The sequence below is a fragment of the Mytilus edulis genome, chromosome 11 (assembly GCF_963676685.1).
Source record: "Mytilus edulis chromosome 11, xbMytEdul2.2, whole genome shotgun sequence".
Classification (NCBI taxonomy): domain Eukaryota; kingdom Metazoa; phylum Mollusca; class Bivalvia; order Mytilida; family Mytilidae; genus Mytilus; species Mytilus edulis.
The window spans coordinates 75,909,292-75,932,885 of record NC_092354.1 but is presented as its reverse complement, the minus strand read 5'-3'; the positions used below and the strand labels follow the sequence as shown (position 1 = coordinate 75,932,885).

The 23,594-nt window shown below is 32.2% G+C and overlaps 1 long non-coding RNA gene across 1 annotated transcript; it reads left to right on the top strand.

Annotated features, from left to right (window-relative positions):
• Window positions 1–15,873: 15,873 nt before the first annotated feature.
• Window positions 15,874–17,324, top strand: LOC139496302 (uncharacterized). The gene is made up of 4 exons (XR_011657594.1): window positions 15,874–16,266; window positions 16,508–16,567; window positions 16,861–16,917; window positions 17,178–17,324. It is a non-coding gene; the product is annotated as an uncharacterized lncRNA (long non-coding RNA).
• Window positions 17,325–23,594: the final 6,270 nt, after the last annotated feature.

Here is a 23,594-nt window from a genome sequence, read left to right as displayed (position 1 = left end):
TATAGATTTACATTCTCAATGCAGATAAGTTTTTATTTCACACGTTTTATGTACAGTTGTTTTAACTGTATATACCTCATTTGCCTAACCATACTTAAACCAGTGATTATTAATTTTCCATCTTTTTTATCTTTTATCAATATGGAGATACTTTAATGGCAGCTTTATGCTTGAACTATGGTTGATAAACCATCCTCTATGAATGTTATATTAGTAATGGTGCTTATGGAAATTTTTTAGTTGTTTAGTTGTTAAAACTTTTGAACAATCATCACCTATGTTGGGTATGAGTTCAAACCACTGTGCGTTCCAGTTTTATTGATAAAAAGTTATATGCCCACCAATTGAAATGGTTGTAGCACATTACATTAAGACTTGCAATGAAAATTGTATTAAGAAGGTCCACTCCTTAAGAAAAGTTTGTAATATAAACGATTTGTTCACCTTTCGCTGTGTCACTTATAATAATTCGGATTGGATTCCCTTTTAATGAGGATGTATAATGGAAGGGAAAATGTTTAACCTTTAGATAAATATGTTCTGTGTATATTTCTTCTTTATTTTCATTTCAGGATGTTGATACTACTCTCTGGATTATCTCGACAATAACTGTTATAGCAGGTACAACTTACTCTCCACTAGTTTTTAAAAATGTGTGGATTCTAGAAACCATTTTTTAAGAGGAGGAAATCTAATGGAAGAATGATTACTATCCACATTGTTAATAATTACAGGTATAGTATTATAATTCAATATATGATCTCTCATATCTAAATTGATTTTTGAGTGAATATATCATGACTTAACTTTCTTTTAATGTGAAAAACCATCCTAAACATTGAACAAATTAAAAATAGAAGGGGAAAAGGGGGTGTCTTTGAATCCCAGGCGGTTAAACCTATGACTTTCAAGTCCAATTTGCAAACATCACGTCACCATGTTTTCCTATTGTCAACTTTCGCCTTTATTTAAATTTGAGGTTCGGAGGACCTCACTTAAAACAGAGGATATTTTAATGATCTACAAACTGACCCCCCTTTTTAGCTCACCTGGCCTAAAAGGCCATGTGAGCTTTTCTTATCACTTGGCGTCCGTCGTCGTCGTCGACGTCGTCGTCGTCGTCGTCGTTAACAATTTTTCAAACATCTTCTCCTCTGAAACTACTGAATGGATTTGGATGAAACTTAATATGATTGTTCCTTAGAGTATCCTGCACAAAGTGTGTGCTTCGATTTTTGATCCGTCAAAAAACATGGCCGCCGTTACTAAAATAAAACATAGGGGTCAAATGCAGTTTTTGGCTTGTATCTCAAAAACCAAAGCATTTAGAGCAAATCTGACATGGAGTAAAAATGTTTATTAGCTCAAGATCTATCAGCCCTGAAATTTTCAGATGAATCAAACAAACCATTGTTGGGTTGCTGCCACTTAATTGGTAATTTTTAGGAAATTTTGCAGTTTTTTGTCATTATCTTGAATATTATTATAGATAAACTGTAAACAGCAAAAATGATCAGCAAAGTGAGATCTACAAATAAGTTAACATGACCAAAATTGTCAATTGACCCCTTAAGGGGTTATTGTCCTTTAATGACCATTTTTCCCAATTTGTTCATCATATTTGCTAACTTTAAAAAATCTTCTCCTCTGAAACTACTGAACGGATTTGGATGAAACTTAGCATGATTGTTCCTTAGATTATCCTGCACAAAGTGTGTGCTTCGATTTTTGATCCATTAAAAAAACATGGCCGCCGTTACTTAAAATAGAACATAGGGGTCAAATGCAGTTTTTGGCTTATATCTCAAAAATGAAAGCATTTAGAGCAAATCTGAGATGGGATAAAAATGTTCATTAGGTCAGTATCTATCAGCCCTGAAATTTTCAGATGAATCAAACAACCCATTGTTGGGTTGCTGCCACTTAATTGGTAATTTTAAGGAAATTTTGCAGTTTTTGGTCATTATCTTGAATATTATTATAGATACAGATAAACTGTTATAGCAAAACTGTTAAGTAAAGTAAGATCTACAAATAAGTCAATTTGACCAAAATTGTCAATTGACCATTGACCTCTTAAGGAGTTATTGCCCTTTAAAGACTTTTTTCACAATTTGTTCATCATGTTGACTTACTTTAAAAAATCTTCTCCTTTGAAACTGCTGTATCAATTTCAGCCAAACTTAGGCTAAATGAGTTTCAGAGTATCTAGTATAAATATTATATTTCATTTCCTTGTATGTCAAGAAACATAGCTCCTATGGCTAAAATAGAACATAGAAGAAAATGATTTTTTTTTACTTTTGAAGAAAATAGGACGATTCAAAGAACATTTAAATAAATTGAAAAGCCCAAATAATCATTGATGAGAGATTAAACCAAAAAAATTCAGGTGAGCGATTCAGGCTCTTGAGAGCCTCTTGTTATTACAAGATGTTGTGTAAGTTATTAAATTTGCACATTACTTATACCAAGGTAACATATGTTACAGTTAATGGTATAGTTCATTTACATATACATATTTGGTATATGAGATTGGTGAAATTAAGCACATGTGGAGGAGTCAACATACAATTTTGTGTACGACGTGGAACGTCTGGTTTTAGAGTATTTCTTCCGTTGAGGCACATGACAGCTGTTTCAGAGTTTATACGTCATTTGGACTTCTTCTGGTCTTACCTTTTATCATGCCAACATTTCATTGTTGTTTCAAAATGTTGTCTTATCGGTCAATGTTTACAAACTCCTGATGTACAAAATTACATAGAGGATTTGTATTTGACAGGTGTCTTCGAGCATGTGCGTACTTTGATGAAAATAGAAGGGAACTCTCGGAGGCTCGATATGGGTAAATTTATCCTGATTTACATTTGGTAATAGTTTTCAAGGAAATAAAATTTATTTGAGGTTTATTTAACGGAAGCTTAATAATATTGATAGTTCAAAGAAGTAACATGTTGTTGGGATGAACATACGAGATTCTAATCGTTACCTAAGAGACGGCGAATTTCGTGCCACTCTTAGCTGTAACTATGGGGACACCATAGGGATAGCTAAATTTTAGCAATTGCTATAGCTACATAGCATCGTCATATAAAAACGAGAGCGTTTGGCTTATTCGGGGTTCGGGGATTCGATAGTCAAAGAGGAAAGGACATACAGAAAAAAAATATACAGATATTCACAAAAAGAAAAGGTACAGAGGAAATTTATTTTATTTAATATAAAAGCAAGATACATATATATTTTATAGCTAATTTAAGCTTTACTTTACTGATTTGATTCTCAAAATTTATTGGAAATATTAAGGAGAAACAAGCTATTCAGGACGAAATATTTATAATTTCAACATTAAAGTGAGTTCTAGTCGGACATAATTCCGAAAAGAGAACATTTGCGTATATCCATATACGGGGTTAATCCCGATATATTGATTTGGTACAAGGCAGATTAACCCGTTTGAAAAGATTGGTTTATGAAGTTAAAGTAAAGACAACTAAAGAACAAATTAACTTTATTGTAACTCTTGGAAATCTTGTCATAAAAAAAAGCATTAGAAATTCAATAAATCATTTTTTGTATACATGTATTACATTATTTCTCGATTTGATTAACGTATATTTCCCCTATCCCATGAACAACAACCTCATTTTTTAGCTCACCTGGCCAAAAGGGCCAAGTGAGTTTTTACCATCACTTGGCGTCCGGTGTCGTCCGTCGTCGTTGGCTTTTACAAAAATCTTCTACTCTGAAACAACTGGGTCAAATTGAACCAAACTTGGTCACACTCATCATTTGGGTATCTAGTTTAAAAAACGTGTGCAGTGACCCGGCCAACCAACCAAGATGGCTGCCACGGCTAAAAATAGAACATGGGGGTAAAATGCAGTTTTTGGCTTATAACTCAAAAACCAAAGCATTTAGAGGAAATCTGACATGGGGTTAAAATGTTTATCAGATCAAGATCTATCTGCCCTCAAAGAGAAAACAACCTGATCAAAAAGCAAATAACAACCCAAGGACACCAATGGGTCTTCAATGCATTGAGAAAATGCCGTACTGACAGACATCTTTCGCTAGCAGGCCCCTAAACAATAATATATACTAGTTTAGTGATATTGGATGTCATACTTATCTCCAAAATGTATGGAAAAAAAAACAATACAAAACAAGCAAAGGGCAAAGGATCCTGATTTGGACAGGCACACACATATTTCAGTAACAATTTAAAAAAAATATTACAATAATTTCTATACAGCTGGAAAAATTAACAGTATCTGCGTTACAGACAATACTTTTATGACCATACAATCTTTAAAATAGGCAAGTCTACACGAACTGCACTTATATATATGTATAAAGTGAATTGCCATGGTGCATTTGCAGTTGCATAACTTATTATTTTCATCTTTTCTTTTTCAAGATATCACCAAAACTTCAGGCATTAGATTTGTTGGAAGACCCACCAGAAATGGATGAAGAGGCTGATTTCATACCATGTGATAGATGTGAAAGTTGGTCGATGATGTGAGCAGCTACTCCATAAACTGTCAACTATTCTGATAAAACGAGATGAAGTGTTGCACATTGAAGGATGTACTGTAGATCAGTCAGATAATGATACTTGGTGTAAGTTGAGGAAAAGTAGAATAACTGCGTCAAAATTTTTTATAAAGTCTGTAGAGCTGTTGACAATTTGAAATGTCCTCTTTCGTTAATGAAAAGTCTAATAGAGGAATATGATTTATCTCATTCTGAAGTAACATCTCTTGAATTGGGGAAGAGGAAAGAGAAAGCTGCACTGGACCTTTACATACGTGTAAACAGACATAAACATAAAGGCTGCATGTTAGAGAAGAAGGGACTTCGTATCTACACAAGGTTGCCTTATGTTGGATGTTCTGTCGACTGCCTGTTCTCATGTAAATGTCATGGAGAGAATCTAGTGGAAGTTCAATGTCCGTTTGCTGAGAAAAACTTGAATCCTAAGGAAGTTGCCATTAAAAAGGGGTGTGTGCTAGATTCTAGTGGTGAAATTCAAGTAACTGACAAATGCGAATATTAACATCAAATTCAAGGACATATGGGTATATATCCACAAAGCAGACTTGGTTGTATTCACAAAGAAAGGAATAGCTGTTCCAGTGTTGCTAATGCTACATTTGATCCTCTGTTTTTTGAAAGAATGAGTACAAAGTTTCAGCTTTTCTTCCAAAAACATTTAGCTAATGCACTTATATCTGGTCAATGAATTGTGTCAAAAATGTACATGCTACTAATTAATAATTAACTAACCTATATAAAATTATCGAGATCAATGACACCTTTTGTCAATCGATCGGATCTATGTAAACAAATGATCTATAATTATTTTAAGTGTGAATTGATACATTGTAAATTTTGGGATGCAATGTATATGTACGAGTTGTACATGTAGTTAGTATAATTATACTGTATATTATTGTTATGGATGAAATGTTTACCATATCATGTGTAATAAACGCTCCTTTTTTTGTGTGAGAATTTATATATTGGCAAACTTATGAAAAAAACTGTTTCATTTTCCATAGGGTATATCAATGACTCCTAGTACAACAAAATGTACAACACAGACCGAACAGCCAACAACAGAAACGCCCTCAATTACAAGCACTGTTTTAACAACACCTCTACCCCCAATGACAAGCACTGGCCCTTGAACAACTCTGCTTCCAGTTACAACAGAGATGACACAAGGTAGTATGTTAAAACAGTCAGTAAGATTACAGAAAATATTACTGATATGTTTTTAAGATCATTATCGATATATATAGATTCTATCACTGCATCGAGTGTGATACGATATATATCCACTTGAGACAGTTAAATTTTCAAATTTAAAACGCGAGGCTTGCTGAGCGTTTTAAATATTTAAAATTTAACTGTTGAGAGTGGATAAATATCGTATTACACAATATTTGGTGATGGAATATGTTTCTCTAATGATTTCCAAACAATACGCAGGCAAACTTATTCTGTCTTTTCGAATTATCTGTAAAAACATGTGTTCTTTCGATGTGACGCCATCAGGCATGGTTGCCTTTTTTCATGCCGTCACAATAGGAAATTCAGAGGAAAGCAAGTAAATTTGATGTCATAATCGGATTTTAACCAATGAAGAATCACATGTTGATTAATTTTTTTATACAATGGGTGCAGAAAGGGATAAATTGACAAAGAATTAGAGAAATATTGATACAATATCAACTAAAAGTATTGTTGATAATATAAAAACATTAAGAATTTCTTTGTATACCATGTATACTGAGACAGAATTTTCATCTACTACCACCATCATAGATATGAATACACAAAAAAAAAAATACTTACACAATTCATCAATTTATTAATTCCAGTTGGCAGTATTGTTTATTCCTAATAGCAGAGTTTGTTATTTATATGTTGTAGAAAATTTATGCGTGAAAAGAAAAGTAAAAGGTTGATCAGCCTATATTAATGATTAATACATTTTGTTACTGCGTCCTGCTCTGGTATGTTCTTCTCCTCACCTTGATTGACTCTGGATTTATGTTCTGTAAACCCAAGGTGCATTGCTTATGCATGCGATTCGCTTCCACAAACTTCACAGGGAACTTTTTCTTTACAGTCCTTGGACTTATGTTGATCTGAATTACAGCTTTTAAAACAAATGTTATGTTCACGCAAGAACTTCTTGCGGTCCTCAAAAGATTTTTCTTTGAATCCTCGACAGTTGTTGAGACTATGATTCGTGTTATGCAGTGGACATGTTTTACTGACTTGATTTCTTTCTGATTTAACTTCGGTTTTGTTAACTGCGATTTAAGGTCGACTATGATTGTTACGAGGAACTTTGTCCTTTTCCTTTGCAGTTGTTGGAGTACTCGATGACTCATTTGGATATGAAAAACCAGGATCTTTGTCATGATCCGACTAGTGGTGCATGCACTAACCTTATTGAGCCATGGCGTTGTCAGTTTGTTTTAGATTTACGAGTTTGACTGTCCCTTTGGTGTCTTTCGTCCCTCTCTTATTGAGAATAGATGGTGGTGTATCAAACGACAATTGCCAACAACAGATACAAGATCAAAAGTTTTTGATAAACATTTGATGGAATATATGTGGAGAACACTATACACAAATAAAAGTTGACTATTTGACAGTTTCATTCAGGACATGTGCAAAGTATATCCCCTTTGTTGATTTGAAATTAGTTATTGTACAATAAGAATGAAATAATTGTACATAATAAATGTTTCACTTTCTTTTATATTAAAATGTATGTCACATATACTAGTTTCAAGAAGTGACATCCCCCTATTTTTGTTTGACACCCCCATTTTCCATAAATCTTAATAAATGACTTGTAAAATAAATGTATTATTATTGTACACTAAATATATATCAATTAAATATATTTTTTCAACTTTCTGGTTGGGGGTGCCATATGGAACTCTTACCCAAATTACCATACATTTTAACCCTGTGTTCTATTTTTAGTCATGGCGGCCATCTTGTTTGGATGGCCAGGTCACCGGACACATTTTTAAAAAAACTAGATACCCCAAGGATTATTGTGGCCAAGTTTGGTTAAATTTGGCCCAATAGTTCAAGGGGAGAAGATTTTGATAAACGCTTACGGACGACTGACGCAGGACGATGAACGCCAAGTGATGCGAAAATGAAAATATCAGTATTAAAACGTTAAAAATTGAATAAGGATGCGAAGTCATATGTTGTAGGACTAGCAACCTGCATTTTAGACAATTTCCAGGACTCGCCTGAACTTAATCCCACGAAGAATCCAGATACAAATACTTTCACCGACATATATTTTTCATATAACTGTGTGCCTAATCCAGTGTTGAAAAGAAGTAAAACAAATGGAGTAGTTGTTTTGTTTTAGCTATTTATTGAGCTACTTATTTTTGTATACACCATTGAAGCTCAAATGAGATACCGGTACTGTTAACGTCAAAGTTTTTTTTAATTACCTGTAAATGAAAAATACTTGCACGTTTGTGGTACATGTTAAACCATGTGATTGTTTGCCTTTTTTGCTTTGTGAACATAAGTTAAGATCAGATATCAGATCTTCACCGAGTTATGTATGCATTAACTGATCGTTACTAAAATTAAATGTTCGTTCTTTTCGGAAATCGATCTGTTTGATATCATTTGACAGGGACATGAAATGACATATTTTTTTTTCATTTACCTATGTGACGTCAAGAACAAAGAAAATGTCTGATTTACAAAAAACTTGCATGGTTACGGTACAAGTTTAACAACGTGATGTTAACCATAATGGTTTGACGACATTAATTGAAATACTGTTACTAAAAGTGCAGTTGTTTGCAAGTATCTAAATGTAGTACTTGTCTTCATTAATTCTATTATATTTCTTTTTATAATATAAAAATATTTGTATATTGTCTCTTTGTTACATATACTAGACAGCGACATGAAATGACAATTTTTTTCCATTACCTGTGTGACGTCACTAACAAAGGAAATGTAAGTTGACATTTAAACAAAGGGCTCTGTGACAAAAGGCAACGTTTGAACGAATACGTGGCCATTCAAAATGTATGAAGTAAGCTGGCAGTATATTTAAATTGATATTTCTTAGATAATTCATTAAAGCAGTAATTCCACATGGTACATTCGTTAAAAAGGAATATTTATGTCAAGACATGAAATACAGCAGATCTGATCGTATTGACGACATGAGTGTGATTTGTTAGGTTCGAAAACAGATTTTGGATCATGTTTATAGAAGGACTATAAAAGGTCTGTACTAACAAGGTCTATTTACTTTAGGCCTAAGCCTAATAACATAGCGGTTCTCATATATGGAGATAAGTGAGTTTCTACATGTTCTCAGTACAGCTTTGCATATAAGAGAATGCCACATTTCTCTTTTATAGCACCCCCTAAAATCTCTAAATACTAATACATCTAAATGTTGTAAGTACGATAATATGTCCTGTTCTCGTAAATACCCGCAATGTTTTACAATACTTGATAGATATGAAGAATATATGTTATTAAAATCGATGTTACGCTGATTAATCAACTCTACTCCAACAAAAAGATTATCGTAGCTAGAACATAGTATAAATTGTTCATAGCAATAATCTAGAAATTGTTTTAAAATCAAATTTGGAAATGTTCACAAGAAATCTCTAATAACTTCTGAGGATTGACATGTTCTACTTATCTATAAATCAATAAATATCAAATATATAAAAAAAAATCCTCATTAAAAATCCGATTCAGAATTTGTTATTTCGATAACCTTCTGTCTTTTTGTGACGGCAAATCGATGTTACGCTGATCAATCAGCTCTTCTTCAAAAAAAATAATATCTAAAATTTAAACAAAATAATTTGCCAAATATTGTAATTGTGTTTGTGTCAATAAAATATTTGATTTGTATTTGTATATATTTTGATCTATATTTAATGTGATAACATTTACAGATTAAGTCACATATCCACTTTCTAGCTAATTCATAAAATGGAAACAACAAAATCTTTTTGGTCTTGAAAATACTAGCCATTACTTATTCTAGAGAACGAACATGTACTATGAACGTGAAAATTATTTCAAAAAATATATATCTATAATGTGGTCATATTTATAAGTTTCTGAAGAAATCTCTAATGACTTTTGAGGATTGACATGTTCTACTTATCTATAAATAAATAAATATCAAATATATAAAAAAATCCTCATTAGAAATCCGAAAATTTAGAATAAAACTAAAAAGTTCATGCAAAGCTTTCTTCTTTTGTCGTACTTTTAAACTAATTAAATGGTTAATTCATACTTGAAATAGGTTTAAAAATGACATGAATAGTATTCTCATTCGAAATCCGATTCTGAGTCCGTTATTTCAATAACCTTCGATCTTTGTTGTGGTATTGGATTTTCTCTAAATGTTTAAACATATTTACAACAAAATTGTTCACATAAGTTTTTTCTTTCAATGTCTATATTGTGTTGATGTTTTGTGGTGTTTTGGTGTCCCAACAATTGTAAAGCGCTATGGCACAATCTAGGGGGAGGCTCACGGTAGGAGGCCGGAATCAGCAACGAGAAAGAAAACCAAACTAGAATATCAAGAAACTCGCTATTAATTTAATAAAGAAAACATTAAGATAAATACAATATAATTTCAAAGTACACATTTTGAAGTCAAAGTAAGTTAAAACAATGATGAAATAGTACAACAATTCAGATTTCCTATTAACTAATAACAATAAAGATTACTGTTTAAATAAACCTCTGAATTAAAATATTAGTTACTTAGAAACTTTATTTATTTTTTTCCAAAATAAAATTAAAAGAAAAATAGTTTTAAATTTAAATTATTTTCAAAAACAAGAGACTCACCTAGAATATCAAGAAACTCGCTATTGATTTCATAGCGGCTTGATACGTTTATATACTAAGTTCTGAATGTCCTAGCAAGTAACAAACACAAGAATGTATGATTTATGAGTTATCGACAACATGTATAATACACAAATAAAGTTGCAGACGTCGCTTGACCGTTGTCCGAACTTTTAAGATGCTCTTTATAACTTTACTAGACATATATATAATTTGGTAACTGCTGCAGTCTCATTGTCCAGACAAATTGAATAGTTTATAAAAATGCTTGTTTGACATATTTGAAATATTCAACGCTTGAAATATGTATAGAACATTTAAACAATAATTCTATGTAAAATAGTTTACAAAGTAGAACCCGCATACATTAACTAATAAACCATATGAAATAAAATAAACTACATTTTTCTATTACAATAATCGATCTCCCTTTGAAAAAGAGATTGTTCCACCAATCAAAATATACAAACACAAAGAAAAACACTCAATAAAAACACTTTTTTTTTTTTTTTTTTTTTCAAGAATCATAAAATACACAATGAATAATAAAACATATATATAGTACAATTTAAATATTGGTATATATAAAAATGAATATCATATATCTAATGATCTAAAGGCCTTTAACTATTTACAGATGTACCTTAAGATGCTGATTCTAATGATTATTCTGAGATTATACACGTCGTATTGTAAATATCATTAAAATGCAGTAAACTTTTATTTACGTTAACGATTTTCCCACGATACTTAATTGTCCTCAATGGACAGAAGAAGTGGGTCCTTTTTCATTAAAATTCTTATATATTTTATAAATACATTACAATTAACCTTTGGCTATGAGCTAATACAAGTTTTTCGCGTTTATACGCGCACTTGAATCTAAGTTAGGCGATTTGGGGATTATCTGATAATATAAGAAGGAAGTCTAACTTGAATGGGTCATCTTTGGCAAAATTGTGGAAATTAAAATTTTATTAAATGATAAATAAATGGTAAATGTAAATTTTCTATTTAACGCAAATAGTTTCTGACTTGTCTCTGATAGGATTTTTGCAATCTTTCAAAATAATCGATATATAAACTAATAAAAGGGGGTAAATCATTATGTGGAATTTCTATTTCTGGATTGTTAAGAAGAGTATTTAAACAGGATGACTGTAGAGTTGAATAAGAAAAGGGGTCAAACACGTAGGAAACTAAATAATTAATCGCATCTAAATAATCTATGTCATCATGATTGTTTATTAATTTGTTCCATACTTGATGTGGCGAAAGTTTAAATAGATCCATATCTGGTAACTCTGAAGAATTTGTTGATGGTAATGTTGTTTGTCCTGTTGTTGCTCCTGGTCCTGCTCCTGTTCCTGACGTTGTTGTTGTTGTAACTGATTGTGTGGTTGTTGAGACACTCGACGCAGCAGTAGCGATAGCTGTTGTGGCAGTTGCGGTTGTAGTTAAACTTGGATATAACGCAGCAAAATGTTGTGGCGTCTGTAACCGGGAATTTCCTGCAACATATACTGCTACTTTTGCATAGGTACTTTTTCTGTACAAAAAGTCTGTGGTATTGGAAAATTACTTTTAAAATATAGTACTTTTTTAGTACACTAATATATCCTGGACATACCTTAATTGTACACTAATTGTGAATCATACTATATCAAAGTTTCTTGATGATCACTTTCTAAAGTTTTTCCTCCCTCAGCTCACTGCTGATGACCCCCATTTTCGGCCCGTGTGACCTAAACAGGAAGTTGTATAAATGACTGTTTTTCCAGGAATGGACTAAATAGCGATAAGGTGTATTGACGACAGGAGTGTGATTTGTTTGGTTCGAAAACAGTTTTTGGTTATAATCCTGGTACTTTTGATAACTATTTGGATCATGATTACATAAGGACCGTAACAGGTCTGTACTAATAAGGTCTTTTTACTCTAGGCCTAAGCCTATTAACATATCGGTTCTTATATATGAAATTTGCTAGTTTCTACATGTTCTCAGTACAGCTTTGCATATAATAAAATGTCACATTTCTCTTTTAAAGGACCCCTACTAATACATGTAAATGTTGTAAGTATGGTAACATTTCCTGTTCTCGTAAATACCCACAATGTTTTTGCAATATGTAAAAGACATGAAGAATATATGTTGTTAAAATCGATGGTACGCTGATCAATCACTCTTCTCCAACAAAATTTTTTTATCTAAAACGTAGAACATATTATAAATTGTTCATTGCAATAATCTACAAATTGCCTTAAAATCAAAGTAGGAAATGTTACCTAGAAATCTGTAATGACTTCTGAGGATTGTTCTACTCGTCCGATAAAGTGTTTCCATGGAAATTGAAAAAAGTGATTGTTGCATTGTCATTGCTAAATAAGTGTATCAATAAAGAAAGAAAAATAATGACAAAATATAATAAGATCAGGTTTATCCAATAAGAACACAAAAACAAATAGCAACTAAATATTCAAGTTTCGAATATTAATTACATAATTGTATTTGATTTACAACAAAAGTAGGGTAAAATTAGGATTGTTACAACAATTTTCGCCCTTCGTTTAACGTTAGACAGAAAATGTATCCGCAAAACAACGTTTCCAATACGTACCAGTTGTTTGTTTACTCGACTGTGACCTATTAATATACACTCAATTGAATTGCATAATGATCATTCTAAAGATTTCGCTGAAGTGAAAATGTCACGTCAAGAATATCCAAATCACGGTGTCCGTTTTTCACCTTGGGACAGAATCCACTTTCAATTTTAATGCGGTTGATGAGTTTGTCTACAATCAGGACTACATCTTTGTCCATCCTTGCAAACACCCAAATTGGGGCATCTGTTGAGAGGACATATGTCCCCTTCTTGAGGCGACCACACAGAGCCACAGATCCTTTTTGTTGGACATTTTATCTCCACCTCTGTCATGTAACATACGCTTATAAACAATGTGCAGCAAACGAGTATTATGAAACAAGTCGCCATTTTTGCAGGTAATGATAACCCTAAAATAACATGTAAACATTTGCAAAAGAAAAAAGTATATGTACATAAAAAAAAATTCATGATCATGACTTGTACTACTCTGCACTGACTGGGATTTCTAAAAACATGAATAATAAATTTATTACAACTTTTAACATGCTTCTGAATGTGATATTTTAAAAAGAGTATGGAATGAGGAAAAATGTGAAAGTTTGTGTCCACTTCCAAGTTTTTCGTAACATTTTATATGTTTAGCTTGTACAGACACTACAACTGGTACAATGTATATGAAAAAAAAAATTGTATTTGTTCGAAGCTTTATGGTGACTAGTATGAGTGTTAATTAACCATCAATAACAGTAGTCATATCCAGAATTATTGCATGCAAACACATGCTACAAATGTATGGAGCAAATCTACATTATCTGCAAGATGTATATATTTTAAACTGAAGGCCCCACCCCCACTACAAGTGAAAACAAATTGGTAACTTTTTACTAGGTGTTCCTAAATTGGAAGGAAATACGAAGAAGTAAAAGCACGGTTACTTAGTACTTTGTTAAGGTACACTAACTTTATAATAGTTACGATTTCTTCATTATACAAAAGGGAAAACTGATGATTCATTTAATGTAAAAAAATATTGCATAAGCAAACAATTCAAAAAGATTTTTCTCAAAATTCTCACGATATGAACTGATGAAATGAGGTCAGGTATTTTCGCGTGGGATATTGTCATTAAATTGACATAACTTGGATTACATAAACACATCTATTTATACTATGCTTACCAAACATTTCTTTTCATTTAGACTTATTTCCAAATCAATTTGTCTCTTTGACACATTCCCCGTTTCCATTCTTTATTCTATTAATCCCTCATTTACTGGATAACACAATGTCAATTTGCGCAGAAAAAGAAAATCATACACAAAACATATGAAAAGATTAAAAATTATCAAAATCGCACTATGTTGATATAAAACGAACAGAAAAACCACGTGGGATAACAGAACATTTAACAAAAACTACCTTAGCCATTGAAAGTCATTTATTGTTTTATAAATTTCATCATAGGATATAGTCATATATCACGAGTTGTCTCTCTCTAAACACAAACGATTGACTAACACAACAAATAACATAGTGTGACAAACAAACTCATTCCATATAATGAACAGATAAAAAAAACTGTCATTTTATGCAACAACCAAACTCGTTTGTGTTCAACGAAATATAGAGGGGGGGGGGGGGGGCTAAATAATCCTGTCAATTGAGTTGTGGCTAATCTTACATGGTAGACAACTCTATAGTTAAAATACCATTCGGAACCTAGATTTTAATAGATTCATCAAAGCCCCTAGAGAGGTCAAGATTTCCCGCGGATTTTAACCATATGACAATGTCTGAAAAAATGGCTGTCTCATATTTTCTGTGCTTATTAATCATATATTTCCAAAGTGCTTGTGCAGTTCGATACGATATAACGGAAGTATGTGAAAAGGAATTTGACTTAAACTTTAAGTTCATAGGGTATGTATGTTCTTTCCGAGGAGAGGGGACATACATTTTCAAGGATCAGGGGCACTCTGAGTCTGGTGATGCAACCATAAGCTTTGATATGATCAATATACAAACTTTTGTTTTAATTCAAACACCAATCAGAAAACTGGAAATTCGACGAGGGGTTATGGAACTGTGTTCAAACATTTTTACTACCAACAGAGGAATTCTTATAACTGTTAACGGACAGGAATGTGTAAGTATGTCTCCTCACATAAACAAATTGTGCGTACACCCGAACGAAAGCGTGTTCCCTCCAAAAAAGAATGTTCAAATAATTTCTTTTCTTTTTCTATATTTATGAACGGGTATTTGTTAGCTAAGGGATGTTTTAAAGCTTTACTATCCATGCAGGTCCCAAGTCAAGAGTCTCTAACGTTAGTGAACTGATCGTTGGTTTTCTGTCATTTGAATTTTAACTGGTCTTTTGGAGTCGTAAAGCTTTTATACTTTGCAGTGTGAGTCAAATTATTATGCTCTGTGTTGAAGTCCCATACTGTATAATTGCTTACATCAACAACATTATGTCTGGAAAGTTGTTTCATTAGCAATCATACCACGGCTTCTTGTGTTTAAAATCAATAAATTGGTTTGCAATAGAAAAATTTTGACCTAAAATTTCTGTTTAAAAACTGTTCTTGTATGTTTTCTGTTCAATCTGAACTTGTTTGTGTTGTTTTCTGTTCACACTGAAAAAAACATTTACTGACTACATTGCATCACATTGATTTCAATTAAAAAACAAGAAAATATTTACTCTTTAATCTAAATTTTTCTCTCAAAATGATACATCAATTGGTATTATATATGTATTTGATAGTTTTCTTAAATTTTGAATGTTTATAATTGGCACTATTTTTCCATTGTCCTTCCTAGAGCTCGAACAGTCAAATGGTTTCCATATCTGAAAAAAAGTTATAGCAATTAATTACTGAATAAAAAATCTTCACAAATAAATTTTAATACCAAAAACAATTTGTATAAGAAAGAAAAATTGTTAAATGTATTTGTAGAATTTAATAGAGGATAATCCTCAATCTTTAGCCTGTTGCACAAATTGTCTTAAATGTGTAGGTGTGTATTATCTCTAGTGCATGCCTTAGTATTTTTTTTTAATATATTTTATACATCTTCATCAGTTCAAATATTTAACTAGAAAACATTTTATTTATCCTTACAGGCAACTGATCATGATGTATCCTCCATAACATCTACGGCAGACAAATTAACCATGATTCAAACTGCCACTCAAACCATGGAAACCATGACAGAAACAATGACCTTTACAGTAAGTACAATTTAAATCTTAGAACTATATTATGTGTATAGACACACACACACACAAAGGAATGTTAATATTCACAATCATGGATATATAGTTACCAGTAATAAGATACATGTAGCAACCCTCAAATAAACTGAAAGTGTGATAGAAATGTTGTTTAAAATTCAGCTTTTTTATGCTGATCATTTTACGTAGCAAATAATTTTTTCTTCAACAAAACAGTGTAAATACTTTTTTCTTACAGGTATCGGAAGCACAGGTGTCTTCTTCAAAGGCAGCAGACAAGACTGCTACGTATACTTATGTAAGTAATTAAGCAAATATGCGTACCTTAAATACCTTCTTCTGTTTGCTCATTTACATCTGTTACTTGATCTACATGTACTTCTGTTACTAGCTCTGAATATGACGGTGGTGGATTCAATATAGGAGAATTTGATCGTGATGAGGTACTTTGACTATCCAGAATATCTTCCTCATCAAAATGAATCTGTGATAGCTGAATTGTTCTGTTCACCTTCTCCCTACAATTATAAAATATATTTCTTTTTTTAAATTGTAAAATTCTTTACAATGCATTTCTGTTTCCATTTTCAGACTGATAATCAATCCTTAGGCTTGGATGATGAAAGATTGGCATGGTTGTATTCAACTGTAAGCTTGATTATTGGTAAATATTTTTAAAATTACATAGTGTGATCATAGAAATGTGTGAAAATGCCAAGCAAACATTTATTTGGTATACCAATTTGTTTTTAAAAAACACTAGTTCCACACCATATCCTGATATTAAAATACAAGTATTACATACATAAATGATCATATTAAATGATAGCAATCCACCTTTTAAGGTTTCTAACAAACTTCATGATTAACAGGAAATAACTCATTTTTCCCCTTGTTTTTTTTTCCAGTCATTGCTATCGCCCTGATTTTCTGCTGTTACAGATGCTTTAAAGCCAGAGCCCGCAATTCATCAAAGAAAACCAACCTGTTCGAACTTTCATCTGACATACATTTTGAAGTACCTGAAGCCATTAAGATAGATTAATTTTTAGAAATTAATTTTTTGAATATGCATTCTAACATTTTCTAAGTCATGTGGAAGTCATTATTCTGAATTTCAAATATATTGATTCTTACAGGTTACTTTCAGTATATGATTTTGCTGACTCTGCTTATATAACATCAACTGTTTCCAGAAAATGAATTTGTCATTCAATTAAACCAACTTGTAAGGCGTATACCAGCTATAGGTCGTGGCATTAACGGGAACAGACAAAATAATCAACCACAACCTCAGCACAATAACCAAGACGGACAAAATAATCAACAAAATGTTATTCAAAATGTTAATCAAAATGTTAATCAACCTATCCCACCTCAGAGGTTAAGAAGATCTGATCGTATAAAACGACCAGTGCAAAGGTTGTCTTTGTAGAAGTTGTTTAAAATTTAAACAAAATTGAATGTTACCTTTCTTGTATGGTGAGTAGTACCATCTCCAATATCTTCCTGCCTACGCCATCCTTTTTCTCCCTCATTGCTTGGATTAATTCAAATAACCACACTAAAATATCACTTCTAGTATAATACAGAAACATTAACCCCTGTTTCGGAGTTGAATGCACCAAAGTATGATATAATGAAGCCAAGTCTATATCATAATCTTCCAATCTATCTAAGCAAGATAGCATGGTTAAAACTTCAGTTTTACTCGTGTCGTCTAAAATGCATATTATACACGGTTGGTGGCAGACCACCATGTCTAAAATTTCTTCTTTATGATATTTTAACCTGTACACTATAGATTCCATTTTCTTAATTTAAAAATGTTTGCAAGTATGAAATAAGCATGGTTTTCTCAATATATATAGTCTTTGGAGATAATTGCTAGTGAAGAAGTGTAACCAAAAAAAATACCAAAATTCTCCCCCATTGTCCTATTTTAAATTATATGGGTAGTGCAACGTTTAAGTCCTTTATTTCAAAAATTATATGAACAGTTCAACTATTAGTATATGGTTTAAATCTGCTTCGTGAAAAGGTTACCAAATAATAACATAAAATTAAGAAACTGGTCAATTTCAGCAGTTCATTATAAGTTCAGTTTTGTATGAGTTTGTGAAATATTTTAGAATGCATATTCAAAGAAAGAAATCATTGTAGTTTATATTTACAATATTGTTCCACAAGCATCCTTTTTTATTCATTATATATCTGGCATCCCACATTATTAATATTTCCACTTGTTTAGTGATTTTTTTTAAATGTTTACTATAGATTTACATTCTCAATGCAGATAAGTTTTTATTTCACACGTTTTATGTACAGTTGTTTTAACTGTATACCTCATTTGCCTAACCATACTTAAACCAGTGATTATTAATTTTCCATCTTTTTTATCTTTTATCAATATGGAGATACTTTAATGGCAGCTTTATGCTTGAACTATGGTTGATAAACCATCCTCTATGAATGTTATATTAGTAATGGTGCTTATGGAAATTTTTTAGTTGTTTAGTTGTTAAAACTTTTGAACAATCATCACCTATGTTGGGTATGAGTTCAAACCACTGTGCGTTCCAGTTTTATTGATAAAAAGTTATATGCCCACCAATTGAAATGGTTGTAGCACATTACATTAAGACTTGCAATGAAAATTGTATTAAGAAGGTCCACTCCTTAAGAAAAGTTTGTAATATAAACGATTTGTTCACCTTTCGTTGTGTCACTTATAATAATTCGGATTGGATTCCCTTTTAATGAGGATGTATAATGGAAGGGGAAATGTTTAACCTTTAGATAAATATGTTCTGTGTATATTTCTTCTTTATTTTCATTTCAGGATGTTGATACTACTCTCTGGATTATCTCGACAATAACTGTTATAGCAGGTACAACTTACTCTCCACTAGTTTTTAAAAATGTGTGGATTCTAGAAACCATTTTTTAAGAGGAGGAAATCTAATGGAAGAATGATTACTATCCACATTGTTAATAATTACAGGTATAGTATTATAATTCAATATATGATCTCTCATATCTAAATTGATTTTTGAGTGAATATATCATGACTTAACTTTCTTTTAATGTGAAAAACCATCCTAAACATTGAACAAATTAAAAATAGAAGGGGAAAAGGGGGTGTCTTTGAATCCCAGGCGGTTAAACCTATGACTTTCAAGTCCAATTTGCAAACATCACGTCACCATGTTTTCCTATTGTCAACTTTCGCTTCTTGTGTGAAAAGGGGGGTTTGAATCTCAGGAGGTTGAACATACGACTTCAAGTCCAATCAGAAAAATTAACATTACTCGGTTTTTCCTATTGCCAAATCTCGTTTCTTCATACATGGAAGTGTGTCCCAAGGTCCGTGTTCCAATGAAAATGAAGAATGGGTATGTCCGATTGGAACTTAACTTTGCGTGTGTTTTATTAGAAATAAAATACAGTTTTCTCACATTTTCATTTCAGAATGGATCAACAAAACACACAGTGTCGCCTAGTACTAATTTACGGGGGAACCACATTTCGAACAAGGTTCGGAACACAAAAAAGTCGTTCGTTGTGTTTGGTAGGCCATGTTTCTTTGTGGTCTGTTGTTGTTCAGTGTTTTTTCCCCTCCTAGTTACAAACACTGCTAATATGCTGTCAGGTACTAACAAAAATAAACAAACATTTTAAACACAAATATTTCTTTATAAAATATACACAAGGTTGTCTGACCAATTGTCTGTTGAAAAAAATATAATTTTAACAATAGAATTTTAAGTCAAAATTAAGTTCTGTCCAGTAAACCACCTTTAGAATCCTTGTATTGGGTGCCATTTTTTGGATTTTAAATCATTTAAAGTGTAAGTATTATAAAAGATTTGACACTTCTGGAATATATCTGGATCATATATGTTGTTATAGAAAATATATACACTGTTGTTGGATCAATCATAGATGTAGTGTTGTCCGAAATTTACCAACTATTAAAAAAGAATAAGAAATTTGTTTATTTACTGTAGTAATTAAGAACTAATCAAAGCTACAAGAGGAGTGTTTGTTCGAATAGGAATGAGAATTCAACACCTTAAATTGAATCATTTCATAAAATCCCTAATCATCATCTTCTTCCTCTCTCATAGTCATCATCATCTGCAATGCTTCATCCAAATCCTCATCATCTAAGTGATATATTTGATAAAGCATTTCCTAATATGCATCCACATCCTCATCATCAGACCAATAAATCTATTGCACATTTAATTATCTCTTCAAGTACATACTGTATACCTTGATAATTTTACTTGGTTTTGTAGAAAAGGTGCTAGAATTAGAGAGTGGCTGGAGAGTTCCATATACAACCTAATACAAGAAGAGGGCAATATATGGGTATTAGTATGGACTGGTACATGCGACTTTACTATAAAAAAAAAAACGGGCGATACATATCTTTAAGAACCCTTGACGATTCAGTTGTAGACGTTATATTAGCTGAAGCTAATTTAATTTCACAATGCATCAAAGCACACCCAGGGTCTAAAGTAACGATACTGGAAATACCTTTATATTCAATTGTCAATTGGAATTGGGCTGCCGGAATAAGTAAAAATCAAATTCAAAGTTTTAATCAACACGGACAAAGATTTAGATTCATCAAAGAAAACCAACTTGTTTGAACTTTCATCTGATATACATTTTGAAGTACCCGAAGTCATGTAGATAGATGATAAAGTCTAAAGGTATTCAAGAGGCATTAATTTCAATGCTTGCTGATCTAAAGGGCGAAAAGAAAGATTTGATTACACTTGGTACTAATACAATACCAAATGCCATATCAACTTCAATTCAAATGGCAACAGTAGAATTTGCAGGTGTAAAGTTTAAGGCTAAAGTGTCTACAGGAATCCAGTACATCAGATATGTCCAAAATGCTGTTTTAAAGAATATAGTACAAAGTTTGCCAAATGTAGAAAGGGTTGTTTTATGCGAAGAAAAATATTCATTCACACCTGACCATTTTAAAGCCGCTACTCATCAACAAAGAAAGGGAGAGGCAGAAATGGCCCAGATAGATTGGCTTCTTGGTGAACAATCGAAACTATCTCCCTCAATGTCAGCTTGTAGCATACTAACATCAGGTGATATTGGTGCAATTCCGATACATCTTTATTCATTATCCAAAAAGTGGCCACAAGTAAACGGAAGATACAGTCACACTGTTTCTGTGACTTTACAAAAAACACACAAAAAAATAACATATATAATCTGACAGACATGATGGAAAACTTAGAAAGTATTTTTAAAAATGTGGATGATATTGTGAAAAAAGTATCCATCGTTCTTTGTATGGGAGGCAATGATTTTATCCCAAAGTACCATAATATTTCACATAGGAAGATGCTAAGTTTATGTATGTCAAATGAACATTTTCGTCTGAACTTGTTTGAGAAATCTGAGAAAAATATCCACCAACTTAATACAACAGTGTACACAGATTTTGTCAAAACCTTATTTTCTTCTATGTCTAACATTCAAGATTATTTTGAAGAAGTAAGACACAACTCAATGTTTTGCAAACAGCGGAAAACCAAAAAACCAGATGGACAAATACTTACTTCGAAATGCAAAACTGTGGCTGCCCCCTGGATCTTGTTTAGATAGAATGGCAGAGCTGGTTAATTTGCAAATTGAATATTTGGAAACTACTGGAGAATCAATGGCAAAATTGCCAAACTTTTTAGGAAAGGACTGTTTGATTGATTGATTGATTGATTGATTGTTGGTTGCTTAACGTCCAGTGGCAAATATTTCATGCATATTCAGGACGAGAACAAGTTCACAATAAATAAAATAGGTAGGTTGATACAATAGAGGCCATCTGGGATGATGGTCGGAGAAATTTGGACTGCCACCGAAAAAGGAGGGTATATTGGATAGGGACAGAAATTTGGCCTTGCAACAGGCCACCTACGGACCCCTCAAAGAGTTGTTGCAAGGGTCCTGAGGGAAGACCTATTTATTACTAATATAAATATTTTTATATGAGCGTCGCTGATGAGTCTTTAGTAGACTTAACGCGCGTCTGGTATACTAAATTATAATCCTGGCACCTTTGCTAACTATGTAACACTTGTGTATTACTACATCAATTAGAATTATGTTGATTGAAACATCACTACTAAAAGGGTGTATAAAGGAGACAAAAATGTGTATTAAAATTAATAGAATTTAGCAGGAAAACAATTATTTAATAAATGAGTGAATCAAAAGATTCAGGAAAGTGGTAATAAAAATTTAAACGACCAAAAAAACAACAAAAAACGACTGCAACGAAATCTTAAAACGGAAAGTCCTTAATCTAACTGCAAAATCAAACAAATGGATGACAATTGTTATATTCCGAATTGGTTCAGCTAGGCATTTTCTTATGCTGAAAATGGTGGATTGGACCTGGTTTTATGGTTATCCAAATCTCTCAATAGTATGACAGTCGCAGACAATTGCGCATGGTAACGAAAACAATATTCCGAACCTTTTCACTAATTCATTACAATCTCTTATATATGGAGAAAGAATAAAAAACTAAAAATATCCAGGATTTTATTGTGAGCCCGTGCATGTATAGCGACACATGTCAACATCCTTATTTACTTATTTTTTTGGATAAATTGCTTCGAAGTTGACCGATATGCATAGAATTTGGCAGAAAAAGGATGACATTACTTAATAGTATAGAGTAACGTATTTTTTTATTTTCCCTGTCTGGTTTCGTATATTTCCTATTAATTCTAACTGATTTAGTTTTATTTCCAACAAACAGGGTGGAGTCTGAGATTCAGAATTCAAAATTTCATTGGGTGAGCAGTGATTTTCAAGAACAATTTGAATTGATTGATTTGAGGTTGCAAAATATCCGGTGGCAAATGTTTCAGGCATGTTCAGAACCATACAATACATTTTGAAATTGTTCTGCCTTTCATGAAAAATGATATAATAAAATAATCTGAGCACATACATGCATCATCTATAGGTAAAACACTTAGTGCAGTATAAAAGTTCCACCTGCAAATTGTACACAGTAGAAGAAGTCAGACTGTAAATCATGTCCAACTCAACAACAAAACCACACCCATCCCTGTACACTCAAGTGTTAATTAACAACATGAACCAAAATGATATTAAAATGTTTAAGTGTTTTCAGTCAAGTAAACGGGATGAGACGCTTGTGCATCACGAAACTAAAATCAACAGACTACAAGCAAGAATGAGGAATAACGATTATTCCATGAACGCTTTAGCTCAATATCTCAGGAAGGAAAATGTGCGCGTTTCGGGCA